Source organism: Hippocampus zosterae, chromosome 20, assembly GCF_025434085.1.
Source record: "Hippocampus zosterae strain Florida chromosome 20, ASM2543408v3, whole genome shotgun sequence".
NCBI lineage: Eukaryota > Metazoa > Chordata > Actinopteri > Syngnathiformes > Syngnathidae > Hippocampus > Hippocampus zosterae.
The window spans coordinates 2336398-2358011 of NC_067470.1; the positions used below are offsets into that span (position 1 = coordinate 2336398).

The 21614-nt window shown below is 45.5% G+C and overlaps 1 protein-coding gene and 1 long non-coding RNA gene across 3 annotated transcripts in view; one reads left to right on the plus strand and one right to left on the minus strand.

Annotated features, from left to right (window-relative positions):
- Positions 1 to 6315: 6315 nt before the first annotated feature.
- The window catches only part of LOC127593327 (uncharacterized), a 41656-nt gene continuing 26357 nt past the window's right edge, over positions 6316 to 21614 (minus strand). For both annotated transcript variants that reach the window (XR_007960373.1, XR_007960372.1), the window contains 3 exons: positions 10060 to 10164; positions 9810 to 9889; positions 6316 to 7227 (listed from right to left, as the gene is read on the minus strand). This is a non-coding gene — a long non-coding RNA (uncharacterized LOC127593327). The remainder of the gene's footprint in view (positions 7228 to 9809; positions 9890 to 10059; positions 10165 to 21614) is intronic.
- Positions 20819 to 21614, plus strand: part of LOC127593300 (cadherin-20-like) — a 29712-nt gene continuing 28916 nt past the window's right edge. Inside the window, exon 1 of the mRNA XM_052054648.1 lies at positions 20819 to 21041. The gene's annotated coding sequence lies outside the window, so the exon portion shown is untranslated. The remainder of the gene's footprint in view (positions 21042 to 21614) is intronic.

The following is a 21614-nucleotide window of genomic DNA, read 5'->3' on the forward strand; positions in this document are numbered from 1 at the left end:
GCTGAGTTGCTATGGAAACGTACAAGAGCGCTGCATGAAAGGACAAGGATTTCTCTCTCAAAAGAAGTCATGACCGCAATTTTTTTTGTGTGGTTTTTGTGTGCAATTTTCATTGCTTCATCACTATTATCCAACTGGTGTGCACAACATTGGATAAATAACAGCTCATGCTGAATGCGTCCACAAACTATTCCAAGTTCCGAGGACACTCTGGCCATTGTAAGAAGGTTCCAAAGAGCTCATGGCCTTGCGGTCGACTACCAGGATCTTTCTGATCACAACCTGCAGCGGGGCATCTACACCAATGTTGTCATCGTTCATGAAAACTAATCATATTAATGGAATAAGATTTTTTTTAAATGAAACTGCTTTAAAACGGGTTGCGTGCTCACACATTGAGTAGGGGAGTGATAGGGAACTGTGGTTCCTCGAGAGCCATATCATGCCTGTTTTAGGTCCCTTCCTCCTCCAGCACACCTGATTCTACTGTTCATGATCATTTCAGCCCTCCATTAACCTGCCACGGATGTATTTGAAATCAGGAAGGAAATTCAGAGAAAACCCAGACAGGGACGAGGAGAACATGCAAACTCCACACAGGAAGGCCGGAGCCGTAATCGAAGCGTTTACCTCTGCACTGTGAGGCGGCGTGTTAACCAGTCGATCCCCGTGCCAACTTCACCGTGAGCTTTGTCAACCAACATCAAGTTGAAGCTTGACAGAAGCGCTGTGTCGCCCTCTCGCGTTCAAAAAGCAAAACTGCGTCCTGCGTCACGGCGACGTCAGCAACAAGCGTACGCCACACTTTGAAAGTGTAATAGTCGTAATAATCCTAATAATATAAAAATAACGGTAATAAACTGAACAATAAATGCAATAACAATAGTATCAACTAAACAAAAAAGAATAAATACATCGTGACATTAGAGTGAAACAAAAGCCATGTTACGTAAAAGTTTGTGTTCTGAACAATTTTTCATTTAATGAGACACATGCTCATAAACATTGCAAGACAAGACTAGAGAACAACTTTCTTTCACCTTTCATGCTTCCCCTTTGCACTTTCTCACACTTGTAGATCTTCTTTCCGCCGCTAGAGGGAAGGCGAGCACAGGCATCGGCGGAAAGTCGTCGATGAAAGTGTCCAACAAGCACATCAATGGAGTTAAATATCCAGCTTTTCAAGGAGCTTTTTTTTTCCACACACCTCTTGTGTTGATGAGGCGGGGGCGAAGTTCCACGGGGTAATAAACTATTCATTACCCAGCATGCAGTACCCCACGGACACTGTGCGTGCGCGTGTGTGTGTGTGGGTGTGTGTGGGTGTGTGTGTGTGTTTATGATCACACGACACTCACTTTCACTTAGCTAGTCAGCCGTGAAAGCAAATGATGTGTTGTGACATGTCCGAGCAGGATACGCATGCTGGCCGGTCGTCACGGCAACTGGGGGGGGGGGGGGGGGGGGGGGGTTAACAGCTTGCAGACATGAGACACATCATCTAGCTCAGGGTGCTTCAAACTAGGTTTTGGGGTCCCCCGGAGATCTGTGTAGCTTGTGGGGCCCGTGAAATGGATTCGGGGATGGTGACACGGGAAAATAGGGATTAAGGAATTTGGGGAATGTAAACTGTCTGTTAACTTTCAGAAAATTCTAAAGTTGGAATACTTTGAGTCAGTTGCGAAATGTAAAAGGAGTGGCGTAAGTCAAGTGACATAATCCGTTCCAGCCTTTCCAGAATTTTTTTTTTTTAAACCATAATATGGAAAGTAACACTTACGACATCAGTTGACATCAGTTGCTTCTTGTGTTATCTCAACCTTGGCCATGAGGGGGTAGTATGAGGCAGACAGATGGATAAACTGTTCGTTGAGACATCTCAACGCCCCTCTCTCAGCTCATCAGTACGGCACTAATATTCGTCATTTAAGCAGATGAAGATGTGATGGATGGATGGTTGGGGTGGAAATGTGGAATGGAGGGTGTTGCTGGCTTCTGACGCCTCGCAACGGTGACTTTTCCTCTTGTTTTTTTTGACGGGGTGGCAGGTGTTGGATGAATATCTCTTCTTCTTTCCTGGGGCTTCCTGCCCTCGTGTCGCATACTGTATCCTCGTGCTTCCCCTGACATTTCCTCTCCTTTTACTCATTTCACCACTTTTGTTTCCCTTTTGCTTGCGTTCCAAAAGAAAACTTTTCCCAAGGAAAAGGTGTGAAATGTCGCAAGGTGAGAGACTCAACCTTTCGGCATTTACGCCGGTAATCAATCAATCCGACAGCCACTCAGCCTTATGGGTACTGGTATTGCGTTTTGACGGTGGAAGCGTTCGCTCGGGTCTATGACATTAATTTGCAATCGGAGCACAATGAGCAATTAGGAAGACATCACGTACAGCGAAGTCTGTTCTCACTCAATCTTGCCGCTTTCCGAAAACAACAAGTGCAAAAATATCTTTCCAACAAGTGTAAAAAATATCTTTCCAAGCGTGCATTAGCTTGGCGCTCAGTCGTCGGGGCTCTCTGAACACACCAGGATGCTATTATGCTAACGTGCAGTCATGTCACATGACATGACAACAAAAGGTGTTGCTGGTGCGAAACACAAGTGCATGCTGGGAGTTGACATCGCCACATTAAAAAAAAAAACACGTGTGGGTGAATAGAACAAAAAACATACATTTCAAACTCAAAGCACAAAGCCAGGATTGTGACTGGCTGCATAATTATTTTTTGTGGGGCCCACTGAAGGAAAAATAAAGCACAACAGAGACTGGACGGATTTGTTGTTTTTGTGCTTACGAGAATTCTTTTGTGAAAATAAGAACGTTTCCCAGTGGAAGTCATGTGCGCGTTACGGAGCAGAGTTTTTCCATCACCCGTGACGTATTTTGCTGCAAGCCAGCGCCTGAGTGCCTGTCATCGAAACGCGATAAATGTTTGCTCTGTGCCAAGCTCGTCTGTGTTCATAAATCAGGTGGCGAAGGCAAAAGGCGGCCCCCCCCCCAAAAAATAAATAAATAAAGGACAGCATCCCGCCTGAAAAAGTTTCAAGGCCGACACGAGTGAAAGATGTCTCCTCAAGACGGATGACGTTGGCGGGGGGTGTTTGGGGGTGGGGGGGGGGCGTCAATAGCAAGCCGTGTGGAAGGCCATGTTTTTTTTATTGTGTTTTTTTTTAACCACCGACATCCAGAACCTTTTTTTTGTGTGTGTGTGCGTGTGTGAGCGATCGAGTTGGACATACACTAGAAACAAGATAAGAGGCTACGAAGGTCAACTGTTCATGACCTCAACAGCCACCTCAGCTCCCGGCAACGCTACCCTCGTCGCTTTAAAGGGACGGGATTTGCCTTTAAGGCCCCTTTTATCTTTCAGGCAAAATTGCTATCCAAATATCTGGAGATACATAAAAAGTCACTGATTAAAAACTCACAGATGTGGAACGTGAAAAACGCACACTTTTGAAGGATTTGGCAGAGTTCAAGTGAGTTTTTGTGTGAAATGTTCCCAGAATTTATTGCGTAAGAACCCGAGCTGCTTGGCTTTGTGTGGTACAACAAAGAAAAAGTTTCATCATCAAAAAGTGTCCTCTTGCTTCATGTGAGGTCGTTTGTAGCCTCAAGTCAGAGCTCTGTTTTTTTTTTTTTTTTTACATCTTTTCGCTCCTTCGAATCAACATCAGTGATGAACACATGAAAGGCTTTATTCTACATTCAAATTTTAACTCTTTTTTAAGCCTCACTAATATTCTCTTTTTTTTTTTTTGCTTCAAAATCACCGGTTCTAAGATAAGATAAGATTAGATATCCTTTATTCGTCCCACAAGGGGAAATTTACAGCCTCCAGCAGCAAGAATGTATGTAGAAAGAAGAAAGGAGAAATAGAAAAAAAAACAACAAACATCTTTCAATTAAATACAATATGAACACAAATGGATAAAAATTATTATTATTATTATGATTGATTCTAGCGCCTGGTTTCAAGATTCTTTTTCTGCTGAGTATACCTCGTGGGCTGCTTGTATATATATAAGACACAAAAACAACAACAACAACAACAAAATATATTTTCAACATGTTCTCAGGGCACGAGCGCTAAGCAGCAAGCACCCGAAAATAAACGGATTAATGTTACCTTCTGGGTTCAAGTGCTCTCTTCCAAGTCTTTATTATTATTATTATTATTATTATTGCCGTTACAGCTTCCTCCTCCTCCGCCATGATGCGATGAAAAGCGTATTGCGCTTCTTCCTTCCAGGCTATTCTAAGACGTCGGCTGACACTTTTGTTTCAAGGTGCTGGAATGTGCATGCGATTCATCAACCAGCCTTTGAAATGTCATCGGGGGGGGGGATGCTGTAACATGCATGGCGAAGGCTTTATGAAGACGCACAAGTGATCCAGAGTTCATTAACCTTGGGCTGGCAAATGTTCTCACCGAGCGCCCAATGAGACGGAACGCACTAATGTTTGGCGCCTAAGCAGCCATTTTGTGGCCTGGCGCAGATGATGAGTCAAACTGCCGCAGTATAGCGACATCTATTATTAGTGGCTTGGTATCAGCAGCGTACACAAGTACCCATATCTTCAAATGGTTTTTTTTGTGTTTTTTTTCAATCGTGTCCCCCCCTGTTTCATCACCGCTGTCATAATCCTTCCTGGCCACTTGGTGGAGCTCTCCTCATCTCATCCACTTCCTGTTCCTTGCTCCCTTACTCCAAGGTCAGTTGAGGGCAGCACGTTGGACCAGTGGTTGATAAATCTGCCTCACAGTTGAGTGATCCCCTGGTTCGAACCTGAGCTGCAGCCTTCTTGCGCTCCTGTGGTTTTTTTCCCCCCATAACCTAAACACGTTAGCATGTTAGCTTGATTAAAGATGAATGACGATGATGATGATGATGATGATGATGAGTGCGAACGCTTGTCGGTCCGGAAGTGCCGTGGCATGGACCCGCTCACTTATGAGGACGAGCGAAAAGGAAAAAAATCATCTGCTTGAATTTGTATTCAGTTTCTACGTGCTCGACGCGCCTCTTCCACTTGTTCAGATCCTCCCACAGCCGCGTTAAAATATGCACGCCACTGTGCTTTTTCCTCACTTGAATGTGAGACAAAGACGAAGTATATGTGCAGTGTATTTTTAATGTTTGCTTTCAGGAGAGGTCCCCAAAAAAAAAAAAAAAAAAAATCCACAGCAGGCACGCTAATGCCAAACACTGACGAGGATATTTGTCATTTTTGTGATCAAGCGATACAAACACATTAAATGTTTTTTTTTTTTTTTTTTTTTTTTAAGAGTAGCCAGTAGTAGTTTATTAGAGTAGCCACAACGTTAACAAATTGTACGTGGTATGATGAGGTGAGTAGCAGCCATGTTTTGTTTGTAATAAACAATTTAGAAGAGATTTGCGCGGCCTCATCAATGCAATATTGAAAGCGCTTCACCCCCACCCCCCCCGGGATGAGGTGGAGATTATGCATGAAGGCGAAGATTTCCATCGTGATGGCTTGGATTGCTTGGGTGGCTTCTGCTTCTTCGAGCGCGTCTCCTCCAGCAATAATTCACGGAGTAAACATTGGGCCCCGACAGCCATTTCTGGAGCGTTTCATCCTCGCTCATCCCAATCGCGGAGGGGGCGGAATACGTTTGCAGCTTCTTTTTATTTATTTTTTTGGTGGAGCGAGCACCACAGCTTTCATTATCGCCGCTGAATGCACCGTCTACCCCTTGAGCTGACTTGGCGCCGCCCCTTGTTGAAAATGGGGGGTGGTGCCAACACAAAGGTGCTGATCCCGCCGCTTTGTTGCGCTGCTGGGAGTTTGATTTGCTTCGGCGGCGTTGGACGAATAAGGACGCATCTCGAGATGGAAGCTTTTGGGAAAAAAAAAAGTGGAAGATGAGGGCGACGGAGGAGGTCACGCTGACGATTTCATCGCTGAACATTCAAACATAATCAAACATAAACATAAACCTTTTAGGCTTCCAAAAATGGTGCGTTGGAAAGTGGTGGAAAACCTTAAAGGGGAAGTCAACACCTTCATTTTCTTTACATTAATAAGTTCTACGCAGCACTACGAGTCTGAACACGGCATTCTGATTAATTGTGTTTGTGGAATATGAGTTAAGCAATAAAATCCACTTTTTTGTCCATCTTAGGGGGCGGCCATCTTGCCACTTGCTGTCGACTGAAAATGACATCACAGTTGCTCAAGGCTCAGCTTAAAAAAACTGATATGCTGTGATTGGTTTGTTACCTGAGCCACTGTGATGTCATTTTCAGATGACAAAAAAAATGGCAAAATGGCCGCCGCCCAGAGATGTCGGGTGGATTTTGCTGCGCAACATTCCACAGACGCAATATTAATCAGAATGCCATGTTTAGAGTAGTCGAGACACATATAACTGTCAAGAAATTTGGGGGGTTGACTTCCCCTTTAAGATCGCTTTAAAAGGAGGCGTGGGCTAAGGTCGGCCAGCTGCGAATCTAAATGACGATAACCTCATTCTTGCCAGTGATGTTAGCAATCCATTACTAAGTCATACGTTGCTCCAAACTGTCCACATTCTCTCGCTATAAATCGAATAAATGACTTCTTCTAGGTCAAGTTCAGTCGGTCACCCTTCCCATCGGATGAAGGGCTTGGCATATTCAGGAAAACGTAATTTCATTGAAGCGTGGCATTTCGATGAAAGCATTCAAATTAAGTGATCGGCCACGCTCCTCATCAGGTGTCCAAAACGCGTGGCCTATGAATGAAAACAAATTAATTCCAGGTTGGCATATTAATGAAAACAGAAATAAATTGGAGTGTGGCATATTCATGAAAGCATTTTAAATGAACTGAGTCGTGAGGGCAAATCTATTGCATGTGCAAACTGATGAGGCGTTGGGTCTAATAATGAAAACAATTAGATTCATGAATAGGCCACGCTCCTCATTACGTGTACAATCAATAAATGAGAGTGGCTGAAAGTCAGGCAGGTCTCTCACTTTCTCATGAATTGCATGTAAATGTCCCACGAGACGCTGCATCTCTAACTCCATCTCGACGTTAGCAAACAATCGAGTGGTGGGTTTAAAAATAAAGGCACCCGCGGCTCTTGAGAGGCGGCCCGCTGCTCACTCTTCCTCCTCCTCATCATCCTCCTCCCATCGTTGGCCTGCTCTTCATCTTCATTGTTGTCTCCCAAGCGCACTGAAGGCTTCTCAACCTCAGCAACGCCATGGCTGAATAAAACAAAAGACGCAAACGTCCTCGTGAGCATAACATGTCGCTGCCGTCGTTTACCCGCCGTGTAGCCGTGGCACAGCTGCTCTAACTGCAAATGGGCTCATTATATTTCCACGCGACATTCGAACGCATCTACAAAATGCATTAAGTGACAATGTGGGAGATGAAAGCCACCTACAATGAATATACAGCCGGGGCCCCAAAACGGAACCCTGTGGAACACCATAGGAGCGTGTGTCAAAGTGGTTCAACTAACTACCATATCTCTGGCGAGACGATCTAACTGACGACAGTTTTCCTCAAACTACAAGCGTCTTTATAATGTCATCATCAACTAGTGGCCTGGCATGCACATTACAATGTTTGCGTCAAGTCCCCTTTTTGTCAACATGTCCCATTTTAGGTCGCCAGGATGTTAATCTGGAAGGCAAATGAAGCAGACCGGATCACGTTTGGAAGTTCACTGGCCAAGTTGAAATTTTAGTGAGGACAGGTTGAGCCAAAGTTGACTTGAAAGCGCGATCGCAAGTTGCCCAAAAAAGCTCAACGTGTCACATTAGATTTTCGGGTGAACTTTCCCAGCGGACACATTTTTGATTTCATCTTTCCAGGTGAGAGATTTTGTCAGCGGGGCGTCGTCTGAAGGAATCGGCTTAGCTCGATGCGCTGGTGCTAATCTTCTCCGCGTTCATTAGTGCAATGTGCCAAATTAGCATTAGCACTTCAAATAACTACACAGCGGCATCAAAGCACAGCCGGCGACTTGTGCGAACGGTGTGGCTAACGCAGGTGGGAGCAATTAGACTGAAATATGGAAAAGATGTCAGAGGTGATGAAAGTCCGCTGCGCAATGAGACTTTGGGGGGGGAAGATGCGGCTAGGAGGGATCCTTCAGAGTTAATGACATGTGATGGGAAAAAGGCAAGGGAAAATTTTTTGTACGGACGAATCTACTTCTGGAGTCTCGTTGGGTCACATGATGGACGGGGGGCTTAAGATGAAGAAAAGATGAACAGCTTTCTTTTTTTCATGTTTGTAATTGGTGTCATTTAATGTCAAGTGTGGCGCTTGAACTGTCAAGATCTTCAACAAGAATCATCTGATCTTGAAATTTTTGTTGCAAACAAGTTTGGACAGCACGTGTTCTCTTCTGTGTGCTGATGGCGGTTTTTCAAGCACTCATCTTGAGTCATATTTTCTTACAATTTCAGTTTTGCAGCTTTTGTTGTTGAAGAGTCAATTCTTTTTCTTTTTTTTTTTTTTGTTCATGTGGAACCGTCGCCTTTGTGGCGGCAGCCGGATGAAGAGGTGTCATCGACAGAGTGCTGCAGGCAGCGGTACTAATGGAAGGCCCCGAGAGCGTGCAACGGCCAATCCGAGCGCTCATTATCTTCTCTTGCGTCTTGAAGTAAGAGATGAAAGCGGCGGCGTCGCCTAATGGTGTACTTACGTCCGTCCAGGAAGGCGACTTTTCAGTCGCATTTGCCCGGTTGGCCCATTTTGTGCTTAAATACGCTTTTGTCTCATCGCCACAGGGCTTTTTTTTTCTGTTTCACCACCACGGTGATAATGGCGAGATGCGGGCGCTGGCCATTTGCGCTGCCTCCTGGCTAACTGCCGCAATCAAGACATTATGACACATATGGCGGCTAAAGAGGCACCTGGCCACACAAGGATAATAAAACCATTATCTGCCACCTTGCTTCATTACTGAGGTGACGAGACACACGCAAGCATACAAAATCCCGATGATGAAGTTGATGATCAATATCGCCGCCGCCAAAATGTGTTCCGAGCCGCTCAGACTTGACATGCTAACAACCACATGCTAATGTTCAACACATTTCGATGTTCACATGAGGAATTGGCTACTCCGCGTAGCAGGGAAAGGAAATACTGTATTTCCTTAAGATGGAACCCAGGGCTAGCAAATACATTGAAAACAACAGGGGCCCCAAATTGAACCCTGTGGAACACCTTACAACAGAGTGGAACTCAGGGCAAGCAAAGCTTACATTTATTGCTTGATTTCTGACGGTTTGAAGTTGATTTGAGGATTTGGGCTGCTCCAGTGCTGATGAGCTTATCATCTTTACTTTTGACTACAGCTTTCGCAAACATTTTTGCCTTTACAAATTGTGATAAATTCTAGGTACTCACAGTTGAAGGTTATCGTAAAACTGACCCCCACACAAAAGAGATTTAAAAATTTTGTACTGAAACAGCAAAACGTTTAATCAACCCATTTAATAACAAAAGTCCGCTAGCTTCATGCTTAATTGCAATGCAAAACGCCATAGACAGGCTAACACTATGTAAGCATCTTCCTGTCCCCAATAATGTCAATAAGTCCAAAACCAAAAAGTCTGGTGCCTTTTTGAAAAATACATAAAAGTGCAGTTTTTTTGTTTCGGCCTTCATGATTGGAGTATTTATTTATTTATTCATTTTTTTTTAGCATTACATCGTTCTCGTTTGCTTTCAAATCAAGGCGCAAGCACTCAGCCTTTCAATAAAACAAGACCAGAGCGACAAAATGACTTGGATAGGGGTGTCTGAGGAAATTGCTCGGACTTACCAGAATGACTTTGTCACCCAATTTGGTCCCGCTGGGGCAAAGCCAGGGAACGCTGCATCCTTTTTGGACTTCACTTCCTTCTGCAAGGGAACAAAATGCACTCAGTCAATAAATGTATGCACGAGAAGCCCATCCTTTTCGGACGCGCACAACGCACAAATGATGACGTGACTCATCAATAGCTAATCCACTTTGCAGGTATCGTGGCTGATTGTCAGGTGCTGCTCGTGTCAAAAATGAACCTGCTCACCTCCCAAAGTTGGATTCCAAATTAAAGAACCAATGGCGTTGGAGGTCCACGACAATCTATTGTGGATGTGTTATAAGCCGGCGAACCCGCTGGCATCTTGCAGCCCTGAAATTATAGAAACATTTCCTTTCCATCTCGACAAACACTCGGCAGAGATGCTGAGAGACGCTCTCGAGGCTAACGACTTCCACCCCGGCGCGGGCGTGACCTCAGCTCGTTACGACTGCATCTCGTTAGGCATCGCCCACCTTTCTTGAAGGCCCTCCGTCTTCTCAAAAGAGAGCCACTCCAGGTGAAATGAGCTCTCTTGAGATGAGTTTCAAAGTTTTAGTGCCTCGCGGACATACCTTCACTCTCATTCGGAACGTGTGCGCTGGTATGCTAACTGAGCTGAAATGCTAACTGAGCTATTTCCCTTTAATGTGACCTTAAATGGACAATTAATCTTTCATGTTTCATGTTTCATGATCATCAAGTCTTTTGAAAACGTGTCTGTTGAGTGCGCCCTTCTCAATTGCGCCAAATTGTGGCCAAATTGTGACATCACTGCGAGGCTAATTAACATAACATAATAAATATACCCGACGCAAGGATTCTCAGCCAGCGGCACAATCAAGTCATCAGCTAGGATGATCAACGTTCCCGAACAAAAGAAACGCAAGACACGGTCAAAGCTAAAAGGTCAAAGGTCAAATATACGCTTTGCAAGAGTATGATCACAACATTGATGCTAGTTCCGTTAGCCCATTTATGGCATTTTAGCATAGTATGTTAGAACAGCACAACAACAAGAACAGCAGCCCGTGCGCTCCTGCGGGCCTGATTAGGAGACATGTCATTTTAAAATACTGTCGTCGCTAACACCGCTGTTCCTTGGGAGCCGGTTTTAGGTCCACTAAAAAAAGCCCTCGCCGGAAAGAAAAAACTTGATGGAGTGCACTGGCGAGTACGTTTGCAAGGCTAATAAATTCTGGAGTGTGAGGTGATGTCTGGCTGTATTTACACTGCACTCATCTTGACAGCACCATGAATGTGCTCTTTTCCTGCATGGGGACAATTAAAGAAGGTTCCGGAGAGAGGCTTTCACTGCGCTATTGATTTCATCCTTTTGACCGCACGGTGAGGAAAAATAAATAAATGGATGGATAGATTCAGTGTGATGAGACGCTGGGGTGATATCTTAACTTTGTGTTCGAGTGTGTGGGAAGGACAGTCAAATGAGAAATTTTCTTTTTTCCCCCTCATGCGTGTACATGAAACCAAACTGATAAATGACAAATAATAGATAAAGACGCAGAGCAAACGACTGTACATGATAGAACATATAAGAAAGGAGGACGAGAGTGTATACAACCTGAGGTGAAGCACTCTGGGACTTTACAATTTGCATTCCCATCTGTCGGAGTGATGTCACGTGTGCGCTGTGTCACAACAAAATAACAATCGCTCTCCATTTTCAAGCATCAAGTTTTCAAGCTGCATTTTTAAACTACGTTCTGTGCTGTGGACAAAGTGCGTCATGATTTCGGGCTTCTTCACATTGGCCACCAGGGGGCAGTCTAACGAACGCACAAATAGGATGGCAACAACTGCTCGATAAGTTGCAGTAACATGTAGTTGTGTATTGTGAGGTATCAAAACATCCACTGAAGTATCGAGGCTGATTACTCTCACGCTGGTTGGTTGATGTGCGAAGCAGAAAGTGAAATGCAACGTGGCAACCAGAGGCTCTCATCCCCTCGGTCACGGCTGAGATGATTGCGCCCCCCCACCCCTCCACCTGTTAAAAGTCAGCGAGGGCCTGCTCACCAAAGAATTAATCCCGTGTCTCCAGCTCAAGAGGCCAAACAAACGCGCACAAGTGACAACAATGAGTGTTGTTATCAAGCAGACTAGACAGCAAGTCAGCCTCTCCGACGGGGGACACAATGCAGTCTCAAAAGGAACGCTGATAATTATTTCACTCGCTCATCACGCACTTCAGAGAGGTCTCGCGGTGGAGCGCAAGTCGGTTGCAAAGACGGTAAATGGAGTTGAACACTTTCAATTCCCCCTCCAACCGGAGCCTTGATTGTGTTTTATCTCTTCAAAAGACTCTCAACGCTCGACGATGATCACTACAATTGTTACCGCTAGCTAGCAAGCGAAAAAATGCGGCACTGCTGTTAGCTTAGATTGTTTGTGGGTTGGTAGGTTGATGAGGTGTTTCCAAACTTTTGACTGGAACACTAAAAGCTTTCATGCTACACATTTTGCGGCGGGACGAAAGCAACTCCTTGGGCAGTGAAGTGGGCGCGAGGATGGAAGAAAAACGAGAAGAGGAAGGGAGGAGCAGGTGAGGATGCCAAACCGAGCTTTCATGTGTCTCCAATGGCAGGCGAAGCGAAGAAAAGGCTTTAGCCGGAGAAATGCGCCGCCTGCGCTCCTTCCTCCCTCCCTGTTGGGATTTGTTGACACAAACGCGAGAGACGTTTGGACTGGGATAATCTCGGGCGCAGACCTCCGAGCGCTCAGCTGCGCCGCTGTGCCAGAGAGCCCCGTCGTCCTCCCCGCCTGCCAAGCTTCTGAGATTCGGCGAGCAAGTCAGCAAAGTCCACTCGGAGGCAGTCCAAGTGCCAAAATACGCTGAGCGCCCGAGTTGGAAGACCAGAGTGAGGGTAGACTGGAGACCCCACAATGCAAAACAGCGGGGACACCAAAGAACAGAATTCGGAGCCCTACAGTGCCACCTGTTGGTCATAAACGGAATCACGACATTGCTGCTCCAAAAATCGATATAAAAGTGGAAAAAAAAAAGTTGTAATGTTATAAAAATACATTGACGGCTGCAAATTCACAGCACGCCCGCCCGCGAGCTGCCATTTTAAGAGATATCGTCACGTCGTAAACGGATTGAGTCGGCTTTCTTCCGCCGGGCTGACGTTTGGCAGGCGTGACGCACTGACAGCAGCAGCGGATGAACATCTTCTACGCTTTTGTCCGAGATGATTTATTTTTTTTTGGGGTGGTGGTCATTTCCCGGTCGTCGTCTGCTTCTTGTACATGCAAGACTTACGCAGACTCAGTCTTGGATTTTCTTTGTCGGGGGTATCGCAACAAGAACAGCCGTATTTTATTCTTGCAAACGAAAGCACTGCAAGTTGAGTGGCTCGATTTTTATTCCATTTAAAAGACACCGGAACAACCCGAATGGAGTTAGTCGCTTATTAAAGCACTAGAAAAAAAAACGTGCAAATGGAGTGCGATCCATTTGAAAGGCACACATGAAAAGGTGTCCAATTGAAAGGCACTTTGACACGCATATTGATTATACGTATTTTTAAGAGACAAAAAACATATGTCTGATGTCTTCTCCACTCCATCTTAAAACTTTCATGCGCCAATAATGATAACCTGTAACCCGATAACATGATAAGCTGCCCACTGTAGTAACCGCTGTCCCCGAAAAGGGTTCAGAACCATCGCAGCATAACACGCATGGCTGGATTGATTTTGAATTGAAATACACCACAATGTACGCAAATTGACTTTATTTGCATTTCAAAAGCAATCCAACCTGTGCAAATGGACTTCTGTTCCATTTTTCAAACACACAACAACATGCGCTAATGGATTTGATGCTACTTTGAAAAAAAAAAAAAAGCACTCAAAGCCGATTTTTCTTCTTATTGTCCGATAAACAAGCTCCTGGGTCCACTTGGCGCGTGCCGTCAAAAGTCTGTCTTCTTTCATGCATTTGTTCGGGTTACGAAGACGCCGAAATCCACGTGCGCAGGTGTTCCAAACGGACAACGACTTGTATACGAGCTTGTGAAAAGTCACTTTTAACTCACGAACTACCCACAAAAAGTCGTTTCGGTGAGATTACAGGAGGAATTTAAAATGTACAATTCTACCCTGAACAGCTGAACTTTATGCGACCTCTGACCTTTTAACCGTTCAGTACGTTTGACAACATGGAGATGAATAGCAAAGTTCACAGCATGAATCCCAAGTCGACTCCTAGCAAGTGATCTCAATAGGAAGTTTTCTCTAAGCTTAGAATGTCGTCGGCGGGTTGCACCAGAGGTACCGGAAGAGTCACAGAAAGGCATGTGCCGCAGAGGTCTTCATTGCTTGTCGTTTGCATGTGAACGAGACTCGAGAATGAGAATCGACTTTGGATACGCTAAACTAAAGAGTTCAGCATTTGTTGAGGAAAATGTGCATTTTTTTTTTCCACAGACTTACAAAACGGGAGTCGTGTGACGCCGACACGTGTCATTTTTGTTTCTTTCCACAGGTGAGCGACTTCCTGCTTCTCGGAAGACGGAGGCAGATTGCTCCCCCCCCCCTCCCCCCGGATTGTAATCTTGACGTGTTGCCTGATAAATCACGAGAAGGTTCTCCTCCGGTAGCCGCAGCAATTTAAAGGGGACACTTTATAAAAATGTCACTTTTTAAAGGCGGGAAATAAATTGTTGTTGTTTCGTGGAAGTACGACTGTGACATTCTCTGACTTGTGTTGTTTTTTTGTTGTTGTTGAATGCTCTTATTACTTTTGGTGTCTGTCTCCCATGGCTTTCCATTCATCTCCTTTTATTTCAGGAGTTTCATTTCAGGGCCCGGCAATCGGAAAAAGGACATGATGAAAAGCGGTTTTAACCGTTTCATAACAAATAATGATAACCTGTAACCTGATAAACGGATAAGCTGTGCACTGTAGTAACCGCTGTCCCTGAAAGGGTTCATGCAAACTGGTTGGGAATCACCGTTGTCATGAATGATGCTTACCCGATTGCCGTGAAGTTGTTGGTTGGGTGCTCGTGGTCTTGGCTGCTCGCTTTGCTTTTCTCTCCGGCTGGGCTTTGCTTTTTGTAAGTACAAATGAACAAATGAGAGGAATTAGCAAGCACTTTGGTCGTCCAGATTATTGTAGTTCACAAAAATGAACCAAATGTTTTTTTTTTTGGGTCATGGAATAAATTCCAAACGAAAATGCTTTTTAAAAAAATTAAAAATAAGCAAAGCCACACCTTATAAATATATATATTTTTTAATTTTCACGAGACAAATACTCCATTAGTTTTAGTATTAGATTTTTTTAAAATAATACTAAAACCTTTTTTTTAAAGCATTTTCAAAAAAAATAAAAATGAACCAACCTGCTGAAAAAAACAAACAAACCCCCCAAAAAATTTTGTTTTGAATCCGAAACTATTCCAGCGCCGGGCTGGCTCATTGGAAGAGACAGTTCCACCCCTAGAACAAGCCAATTTCCCCATTGTTGATCCTTGGGGTATTTTGACGAAAGTATGCCACAGACGTGCTATTAAGACCTCTGGGAACTGCTGTAAATTACGAAAGGAGAGGAGAAAAAATGCTTCTGTCTCCTTCAAAGCAGCTGCTGTGGGTGAATTAGTGCCAATTGATAGAGGCTTTTGATGTTGTTGGGTGTGACTCCCCGCCGAGGTGGTTGTGTTTGTCTTACGGGCGATTCGGCCATTTTTCCCGCCGCCTAACAATGCAAATAATTCACCGCTGCATGCTCGCTCGCCTCCAGACTTAATTGAGGGATCTTTTTATGTTTTCAATTAGCGCCTCCTTTTGCTTCTTCTTACACGGCTGCCATTTGATTCTAATTGCGCGAGGAGCGCGCCCGGCGTCACAACAACAATCTTTATTTTCCCGTCAATCTTCTGCCACGGGGTAGGAGGCGTGAGAAGGAGTTTACGAATAATTACAGCCGCGGATGGGGAAGAAATAAAAACATTTCTCTTGTCTTTCTGCCCTGGAAAAAAAAAACAACAACAACACAGAAATTCCTCTCAGGATATAATTACGCCAAATATCGATGCCCGAGATGTGGCATCGTCAGCTTTTTTTATTCTGGCTCGTTAGAACGCTGCTTTCTTCGCGATGAGCTAACTTCAAATCAAAGATCGACGGCGAGCGTGACTTTTCTTTGAAACACTCGGATCACCCCGCACTTTTATGCCGACTACCCCGATGAGAACCAAACATGATGGCCAGCGATCGTGAATCTCGAAGATTAGCCTGAGCGATTATTGTCTGTTTTCTTCTGTAAGAATGATTTCCCCATCCCTTTATCTGCCCTGCGTCAACCATCGTGTTGAAACCGGTTCTGTATTTACGATGATAAATCCTGGATGGGATTGTGTCACAAAACAGAAAATCGGGCTAAATTTGAGCACGTTCTCCCGCTGATCCAATCTGAAAAACCATCCGTGGACAATCGTCGTAAATATTAAAGTTGCTTAATATTTATGATGCCAAATGCGGTTATTGCAAACGCGATAAGTTTCTTCCTCCACAAACACTCTCTCTACTTCTTTGAAATCTCTACACAGTCTGGAAGCACCTTAGGAGAGCAGGGCAGGGGAAAATGAAAGGAGAAGTGGCAGTAAAACAGACCAAAATCCAGGTGCGAGATGGTGAGGCAGGAAAATAGACTCGTTGCCTACTTGGTGTGGTTAAACCAAGCGCGAGAGTTGAGAAATCGGAAGATCTCCAAAACAGCGTTTCTCACGTGCTAACAATTGACGTAAAAACATCAAAAATGATTACATGTGATCAAATTGTCCCAAGTGGCTCTTGTTATGGCACTGGAAAGAGGCTAAAGACTGTGCTCAACGCATCCCCCCCTGGGAGGAAGTGGCAGATGCACAAACACACGCATATACGCACGCAACGTAAAAGCCAGAAGCTCTCCAGAGCGCCGTCTCAAGTGGAGCCAAAAAGCCAAGCTGGGTAATCCCAGGAGGAGCTCAACACAACCACCGACTTCGCCTTCAAAATCCTGTTGGCTCCCAACATCCATATGACAACTGGAGGCTAGCAGGAGGTAGACGGGGTAAGCGGGGGTGGGGGGGGGGGGGCGACCGAGAGGGGTTGCTGGGGGGTGTTTGGCTTGGGTGTTGATACAGAAAACGGGAAGAGGAACATGGCGCCGATCAGACCCAGCGCTGTTTTCCCGTTGTTGTTCGGTTTTTATCTGACTGCGGGCCACCGCCGCCAACATGATAAATGATCAATTCCTAGAGGCTGTTCCACTCATCCCGGAAAGGGATGTCGCTTTATATCGATTTTGACCCAGCTTTTGGGATTCAATGAATGACCTTTGACCATATTTGGTTCTTTTTGACCCAACTGTAAAATTAAGAGCCTCAAAGGTTTGCTCAGTAGCCCTTTGACCCATATTGGGGTGTCTTGACTTGAAGCAGATGAACAATGCATCAAAAAATTAATGTTTTTCCCTTTAAATAAATACATTATAGCCATAAACATAAATATATATATATATTATAAGACTTCTTTGGAAAATCCATTACGCGGCGTTGCTTTATGATGTGATGTCAAGCTGAATCGCAATATGTACGGTAGCCGTGCTTAACGAACTCCCGGGAAAATCTGTTTTTCTGGCGGGAAATAAAGGAAACACGATTCTTTGCGATGCGATTCATCATCGGAAAGTTGGATTTGCCAAACGCAGGAACTTGTCGTATCTGTCTCATCTTTCTCGTGCGACTGACGCAATCATTTCAATACAGCTTTAGATTGTTTTTTTTTTTTTTTCTCATTGGTCCACGTGGGATTCGTTGCACTTCCTCCCGCTCGGAGCCCACCTGGGGCGCACGCACTCACGCGTCTTTTACCGAGCAACTATGAGACAATCCACTCCACTGGCCCGCTGACTGACATGCAATTGCACGTTCGGCTTTGGAGATAGATTAGCTGTAGAAGCCAGTCAGGATCAAAACCGCTCCTCCTTGGAGGCTCGGCGGCCCCGCGGTGAAGTTTTCTCAACATTTCGCTTCGGCAGCAGCCCAAATTATTCATCAAAAGTGAGCAGGACAAGAGGAACATACGGAATATTTAGTAATTGTTAAAAATAGATGCCCGAGAAAATGGTCGCAAACAACATAAATCATGCATCCGACATTGACACCTTTGACAGACTTTGGACACCCATCGGACAAACTTGGTCAAACTTGGTGCGATCCAAGCGTAACTCTCCAGATTTATGTCTGCTGTACATTGAAATGTCATCAAAATGACTCATGAGGACCATACATAATTCATATGGTGACATATGACAAGCCGAGTTAAGTCTGGATCCCAAAAACGTAGACGTAAATAAGGTCTCCGTAACAAAAATAGGTTTTAATGCTAATAACCGCACCGACAAAGACGCAACATAAAGCGCCCGTCAAAACAAGGACCAGAGAGAACATAAACAAATAACAAAAAGCGCTTGCACAAAAGGCAAGGGAGAAAATTAAAGACCGCCAATACAAACTAAAACAATGTATCAAAATACACGCGAGCGAAAAGCCAAATCGCAAAACCAAAATCGTACTTACAAAAAGCGGGGTACCGAGAGTGCAAAACGCGAAACACGACGAGGTCACTAGCCAAATAGTCCATGAGCAGCGAGAATAGCAATGCCAGAAACAATACTCCGACACAGGTGCATAGCAGAAGAGACCTTAAATACAGAGTTTACAAATTACAGATTGGGAGCAGGTGCGTACCGAAGTCCGCTCATGCCACCTGCTGGCCAGACCGAAAACATCATCATGACAGGATCAGTGCTAACGTGTAGCATGCTAGCAGGAGATTAGCATACGCTTCGTATGAATGAAAAAGACTAAAATATCAACGATTGTATTGGCGCGTCTACCATTTGGCCTCCTTGACGCTTCTTCTTTGTCTGTAATTGTTTTCTGAAGCCTGGGATGGGGGGGGGGGGTCAAGGAGGGGGCGGGGGGTATCAGCATGGCCTTATTATGGCAGCTGATCGATGTGATTTATAGCTCCTGGCGGTCGAACATGCAAAGTGTCTCATCTCCTGAGGCTAAAGCCCAGAAATCAATGTCTCACCAGCTAGCTGGCTGCGTGAAAGGTACTCAAGCCACAAAGCTTCTGGAGGAAAAGAAAAAAATCAGTTTCGTGATCCATTTGGATTGCTGTCAAGTGAGAAAGAAGGTTTGCCAGCATGCAGATGGCCGCCTTGTTAACATAATCCCATCAATGTCCTCCAGTTGTGTTGATTTCCACGGCGACATTTCACACGAGTTATATTTTTGTCGAACAACATTTTAAGGAATAAATAAATAGACCGCCACGAGGCTTGATTGTCAATGGTCCCGTTTTGTGCATATCGATCGCTGTGGTGATTCGAGTTGATTGCCGGCAACATCGGGTACAATGGAAGCCCGCTTTCAAGAGATTATCGGATTCTTCTGTGCTCTGAATTAGTTTTCATTCCTGGTGCGGCGCATCTGCCGGCCGGCACATTAAAATCAACACGGGAACACGGACAATCGATCCGCAACATTCTAACATCATGCCCTTAGGACTCGAGAGAAGGTGAGAGACTTTTACGGCAAGGCGTGGATGACAGGGGCTGTCAGTTTAAAAGCTGGGTTGCAGGCTGAACGAGATGAGATAAGAAAGAATAATGTCATTTTTTAAAAGTGAATATTGTACACGGAGCCCCACTGTGGCTATTTTCTCCCCAATGCTTTTCTCTGGCTAGTTCAGTTTCCTCCAAAAATCACCATTAGCATACATTCCGTCTTAGCTGTTAGCATACATTCCGTATTAGCCGTTAGCATACATTCCGTATTAGCTGTTAGCATACATTCCATCCGAGTTGTTTGGTTCAGTTCAATTCCGATGCCATTTCCTTTCATTTCCATTGTCCAAACATTCTTTGTTGGAGGGGGGGAAAAAAGAAAACTGCCTCCATTTTTACCTGTGCGGCGTTGCTAAATGGCGTTGGCGCACAGCCCGGAAGCTAATGGCGCATTGCTATCACGTCCCCGGCGCGACTCCAAGGAGCTTTCTCCAGAACAACGGAAACAGTGCGGCGGAACATAAGACGCTGGATGCGCGCCACTAAGAAGCTCGCTGCTACCTTTGCGGGAGCATGAGCTTTCTTTGTCGACGCCGACTCGAACATCGTTTGGAGTCGGAGAACAGGAATGGAAATCGGCGCTTTGTTGAGGGCCTTCGCATACCCGAAAAGCTGACGGATTTTGCCAAGCCGGAGCACGGCGTCAAAATAGTTTGGTGTCGAAATGTGATGATCACTTGGGAAGTGTCAGATCTTATTTATCACGGGCTCGTCAATGCTTGGTCAGTTTCCGGGTGTCATGATTGAAGTCCAGGGCTCGTACGGACAACTTCCGACAGACGTAAAAGCTATCGTGAGCATCGGAATGCATATTTCAATGAGCCAATCAAGATCTGTTTACAAACGAGACTTGCATAACTCGCCCCGACCATATTTGCGCTTCTCTTTCCGAGCTTGGCGAAGAGTGAGTCGACGCCTAATGATTCAATTTGTTCAGCAGCTCGACTCATTTGCGATGGATAAATGATTGATCAGAGGAGGGCCGGCCGGTAGCAAACATTTACTTATTCATCAAACATATTTCTGTTTAATGCTCATGTTTGTTCATTTTGTCATGCCCGGTTTTGCACGGCCCGCTAAAGCAATCGAGCACCTCGCCGAAAGCCATCGCACCTCTCGACGGGGTTCTCGGTGATGTGGCGGTGAGGGAGAGCCTTAAGAATCTCGAAAAGTGGGGGGGGGGGCTGAGTGAATTCCCAATCCTACAGGTTAATTTGCTGCCTTTCAGATTCAATTGGCGTGTCAAAACATTCATGAGGCAAAGCAGCAGCAGCAGCAGGGTTACGGGAGGAGGTGGGGGGGGGGGCCGGGGGGGGGGAGGAGGGCGGGCGAGGGCAGTAGGAGGATGAGGAGCGCCGGGAAGGCAGTCAGTGCAGGCGGAGGCGAGGCGGCGAGAGGAAGTCTCTACACCCCCCCTCGAAATTTACCTCACCTCACGTTTGAGGAGCGATGAGAGAAGACGGAGGTTCTGTTGGTTTGTTTTTCCAAGATTGTTTTTTTTGGGGGGGGGGGGGAGAGAGAAACAAGAAGAAAAGAAGTTTGAGCATCCACTTCTAAGAAGGTAACACCGTCTTGTTTTTGCTGATGTTGTCCCAAGATGAGCCTCAGCAGTGTGAGAAAGTGATGGAGAATTTATTCGTGGGTTGATGGGGGGCGGGGGGGGGGGGGGGGCGGTGGGTTGGTAGGCGGTCAGGAGCTCAGTAACCACGGCGAGTGAGGGGGGGGTGCCGCAGAATTTCTATTTTGCACCCTCCGAAGCACCGGGCAGCTCTGCCAAGTCCGCCGCCGCGGAGGAGAAAGATTTCATTGTGCAGCCGATTCATGAGGCAGCGATGTGACCCCCGCACACAACCCACCCCCACCTGCCCCCAACTGACCCCCCCACCACCACCGTGCCGGACTCACTTGTGCCCAGAGATGCTGTTGTTGCATCAACACTTTTCCCCCCGAAGCTCCGCGCTGAATACTAAACAGGAGTTTCGTAAAGCCACGCGAGGTCAGCGCACTCGTCAACCAGCGTCACGCGGATTCCACATTTTCGCTTTTCTTCCGCTCGCTAATTATTTGGGATCAGGCTCAAGTGCGAATAAGCTAGGTGGTTTAGACCCGGTTTACATGGTGAGAAGATTGACTA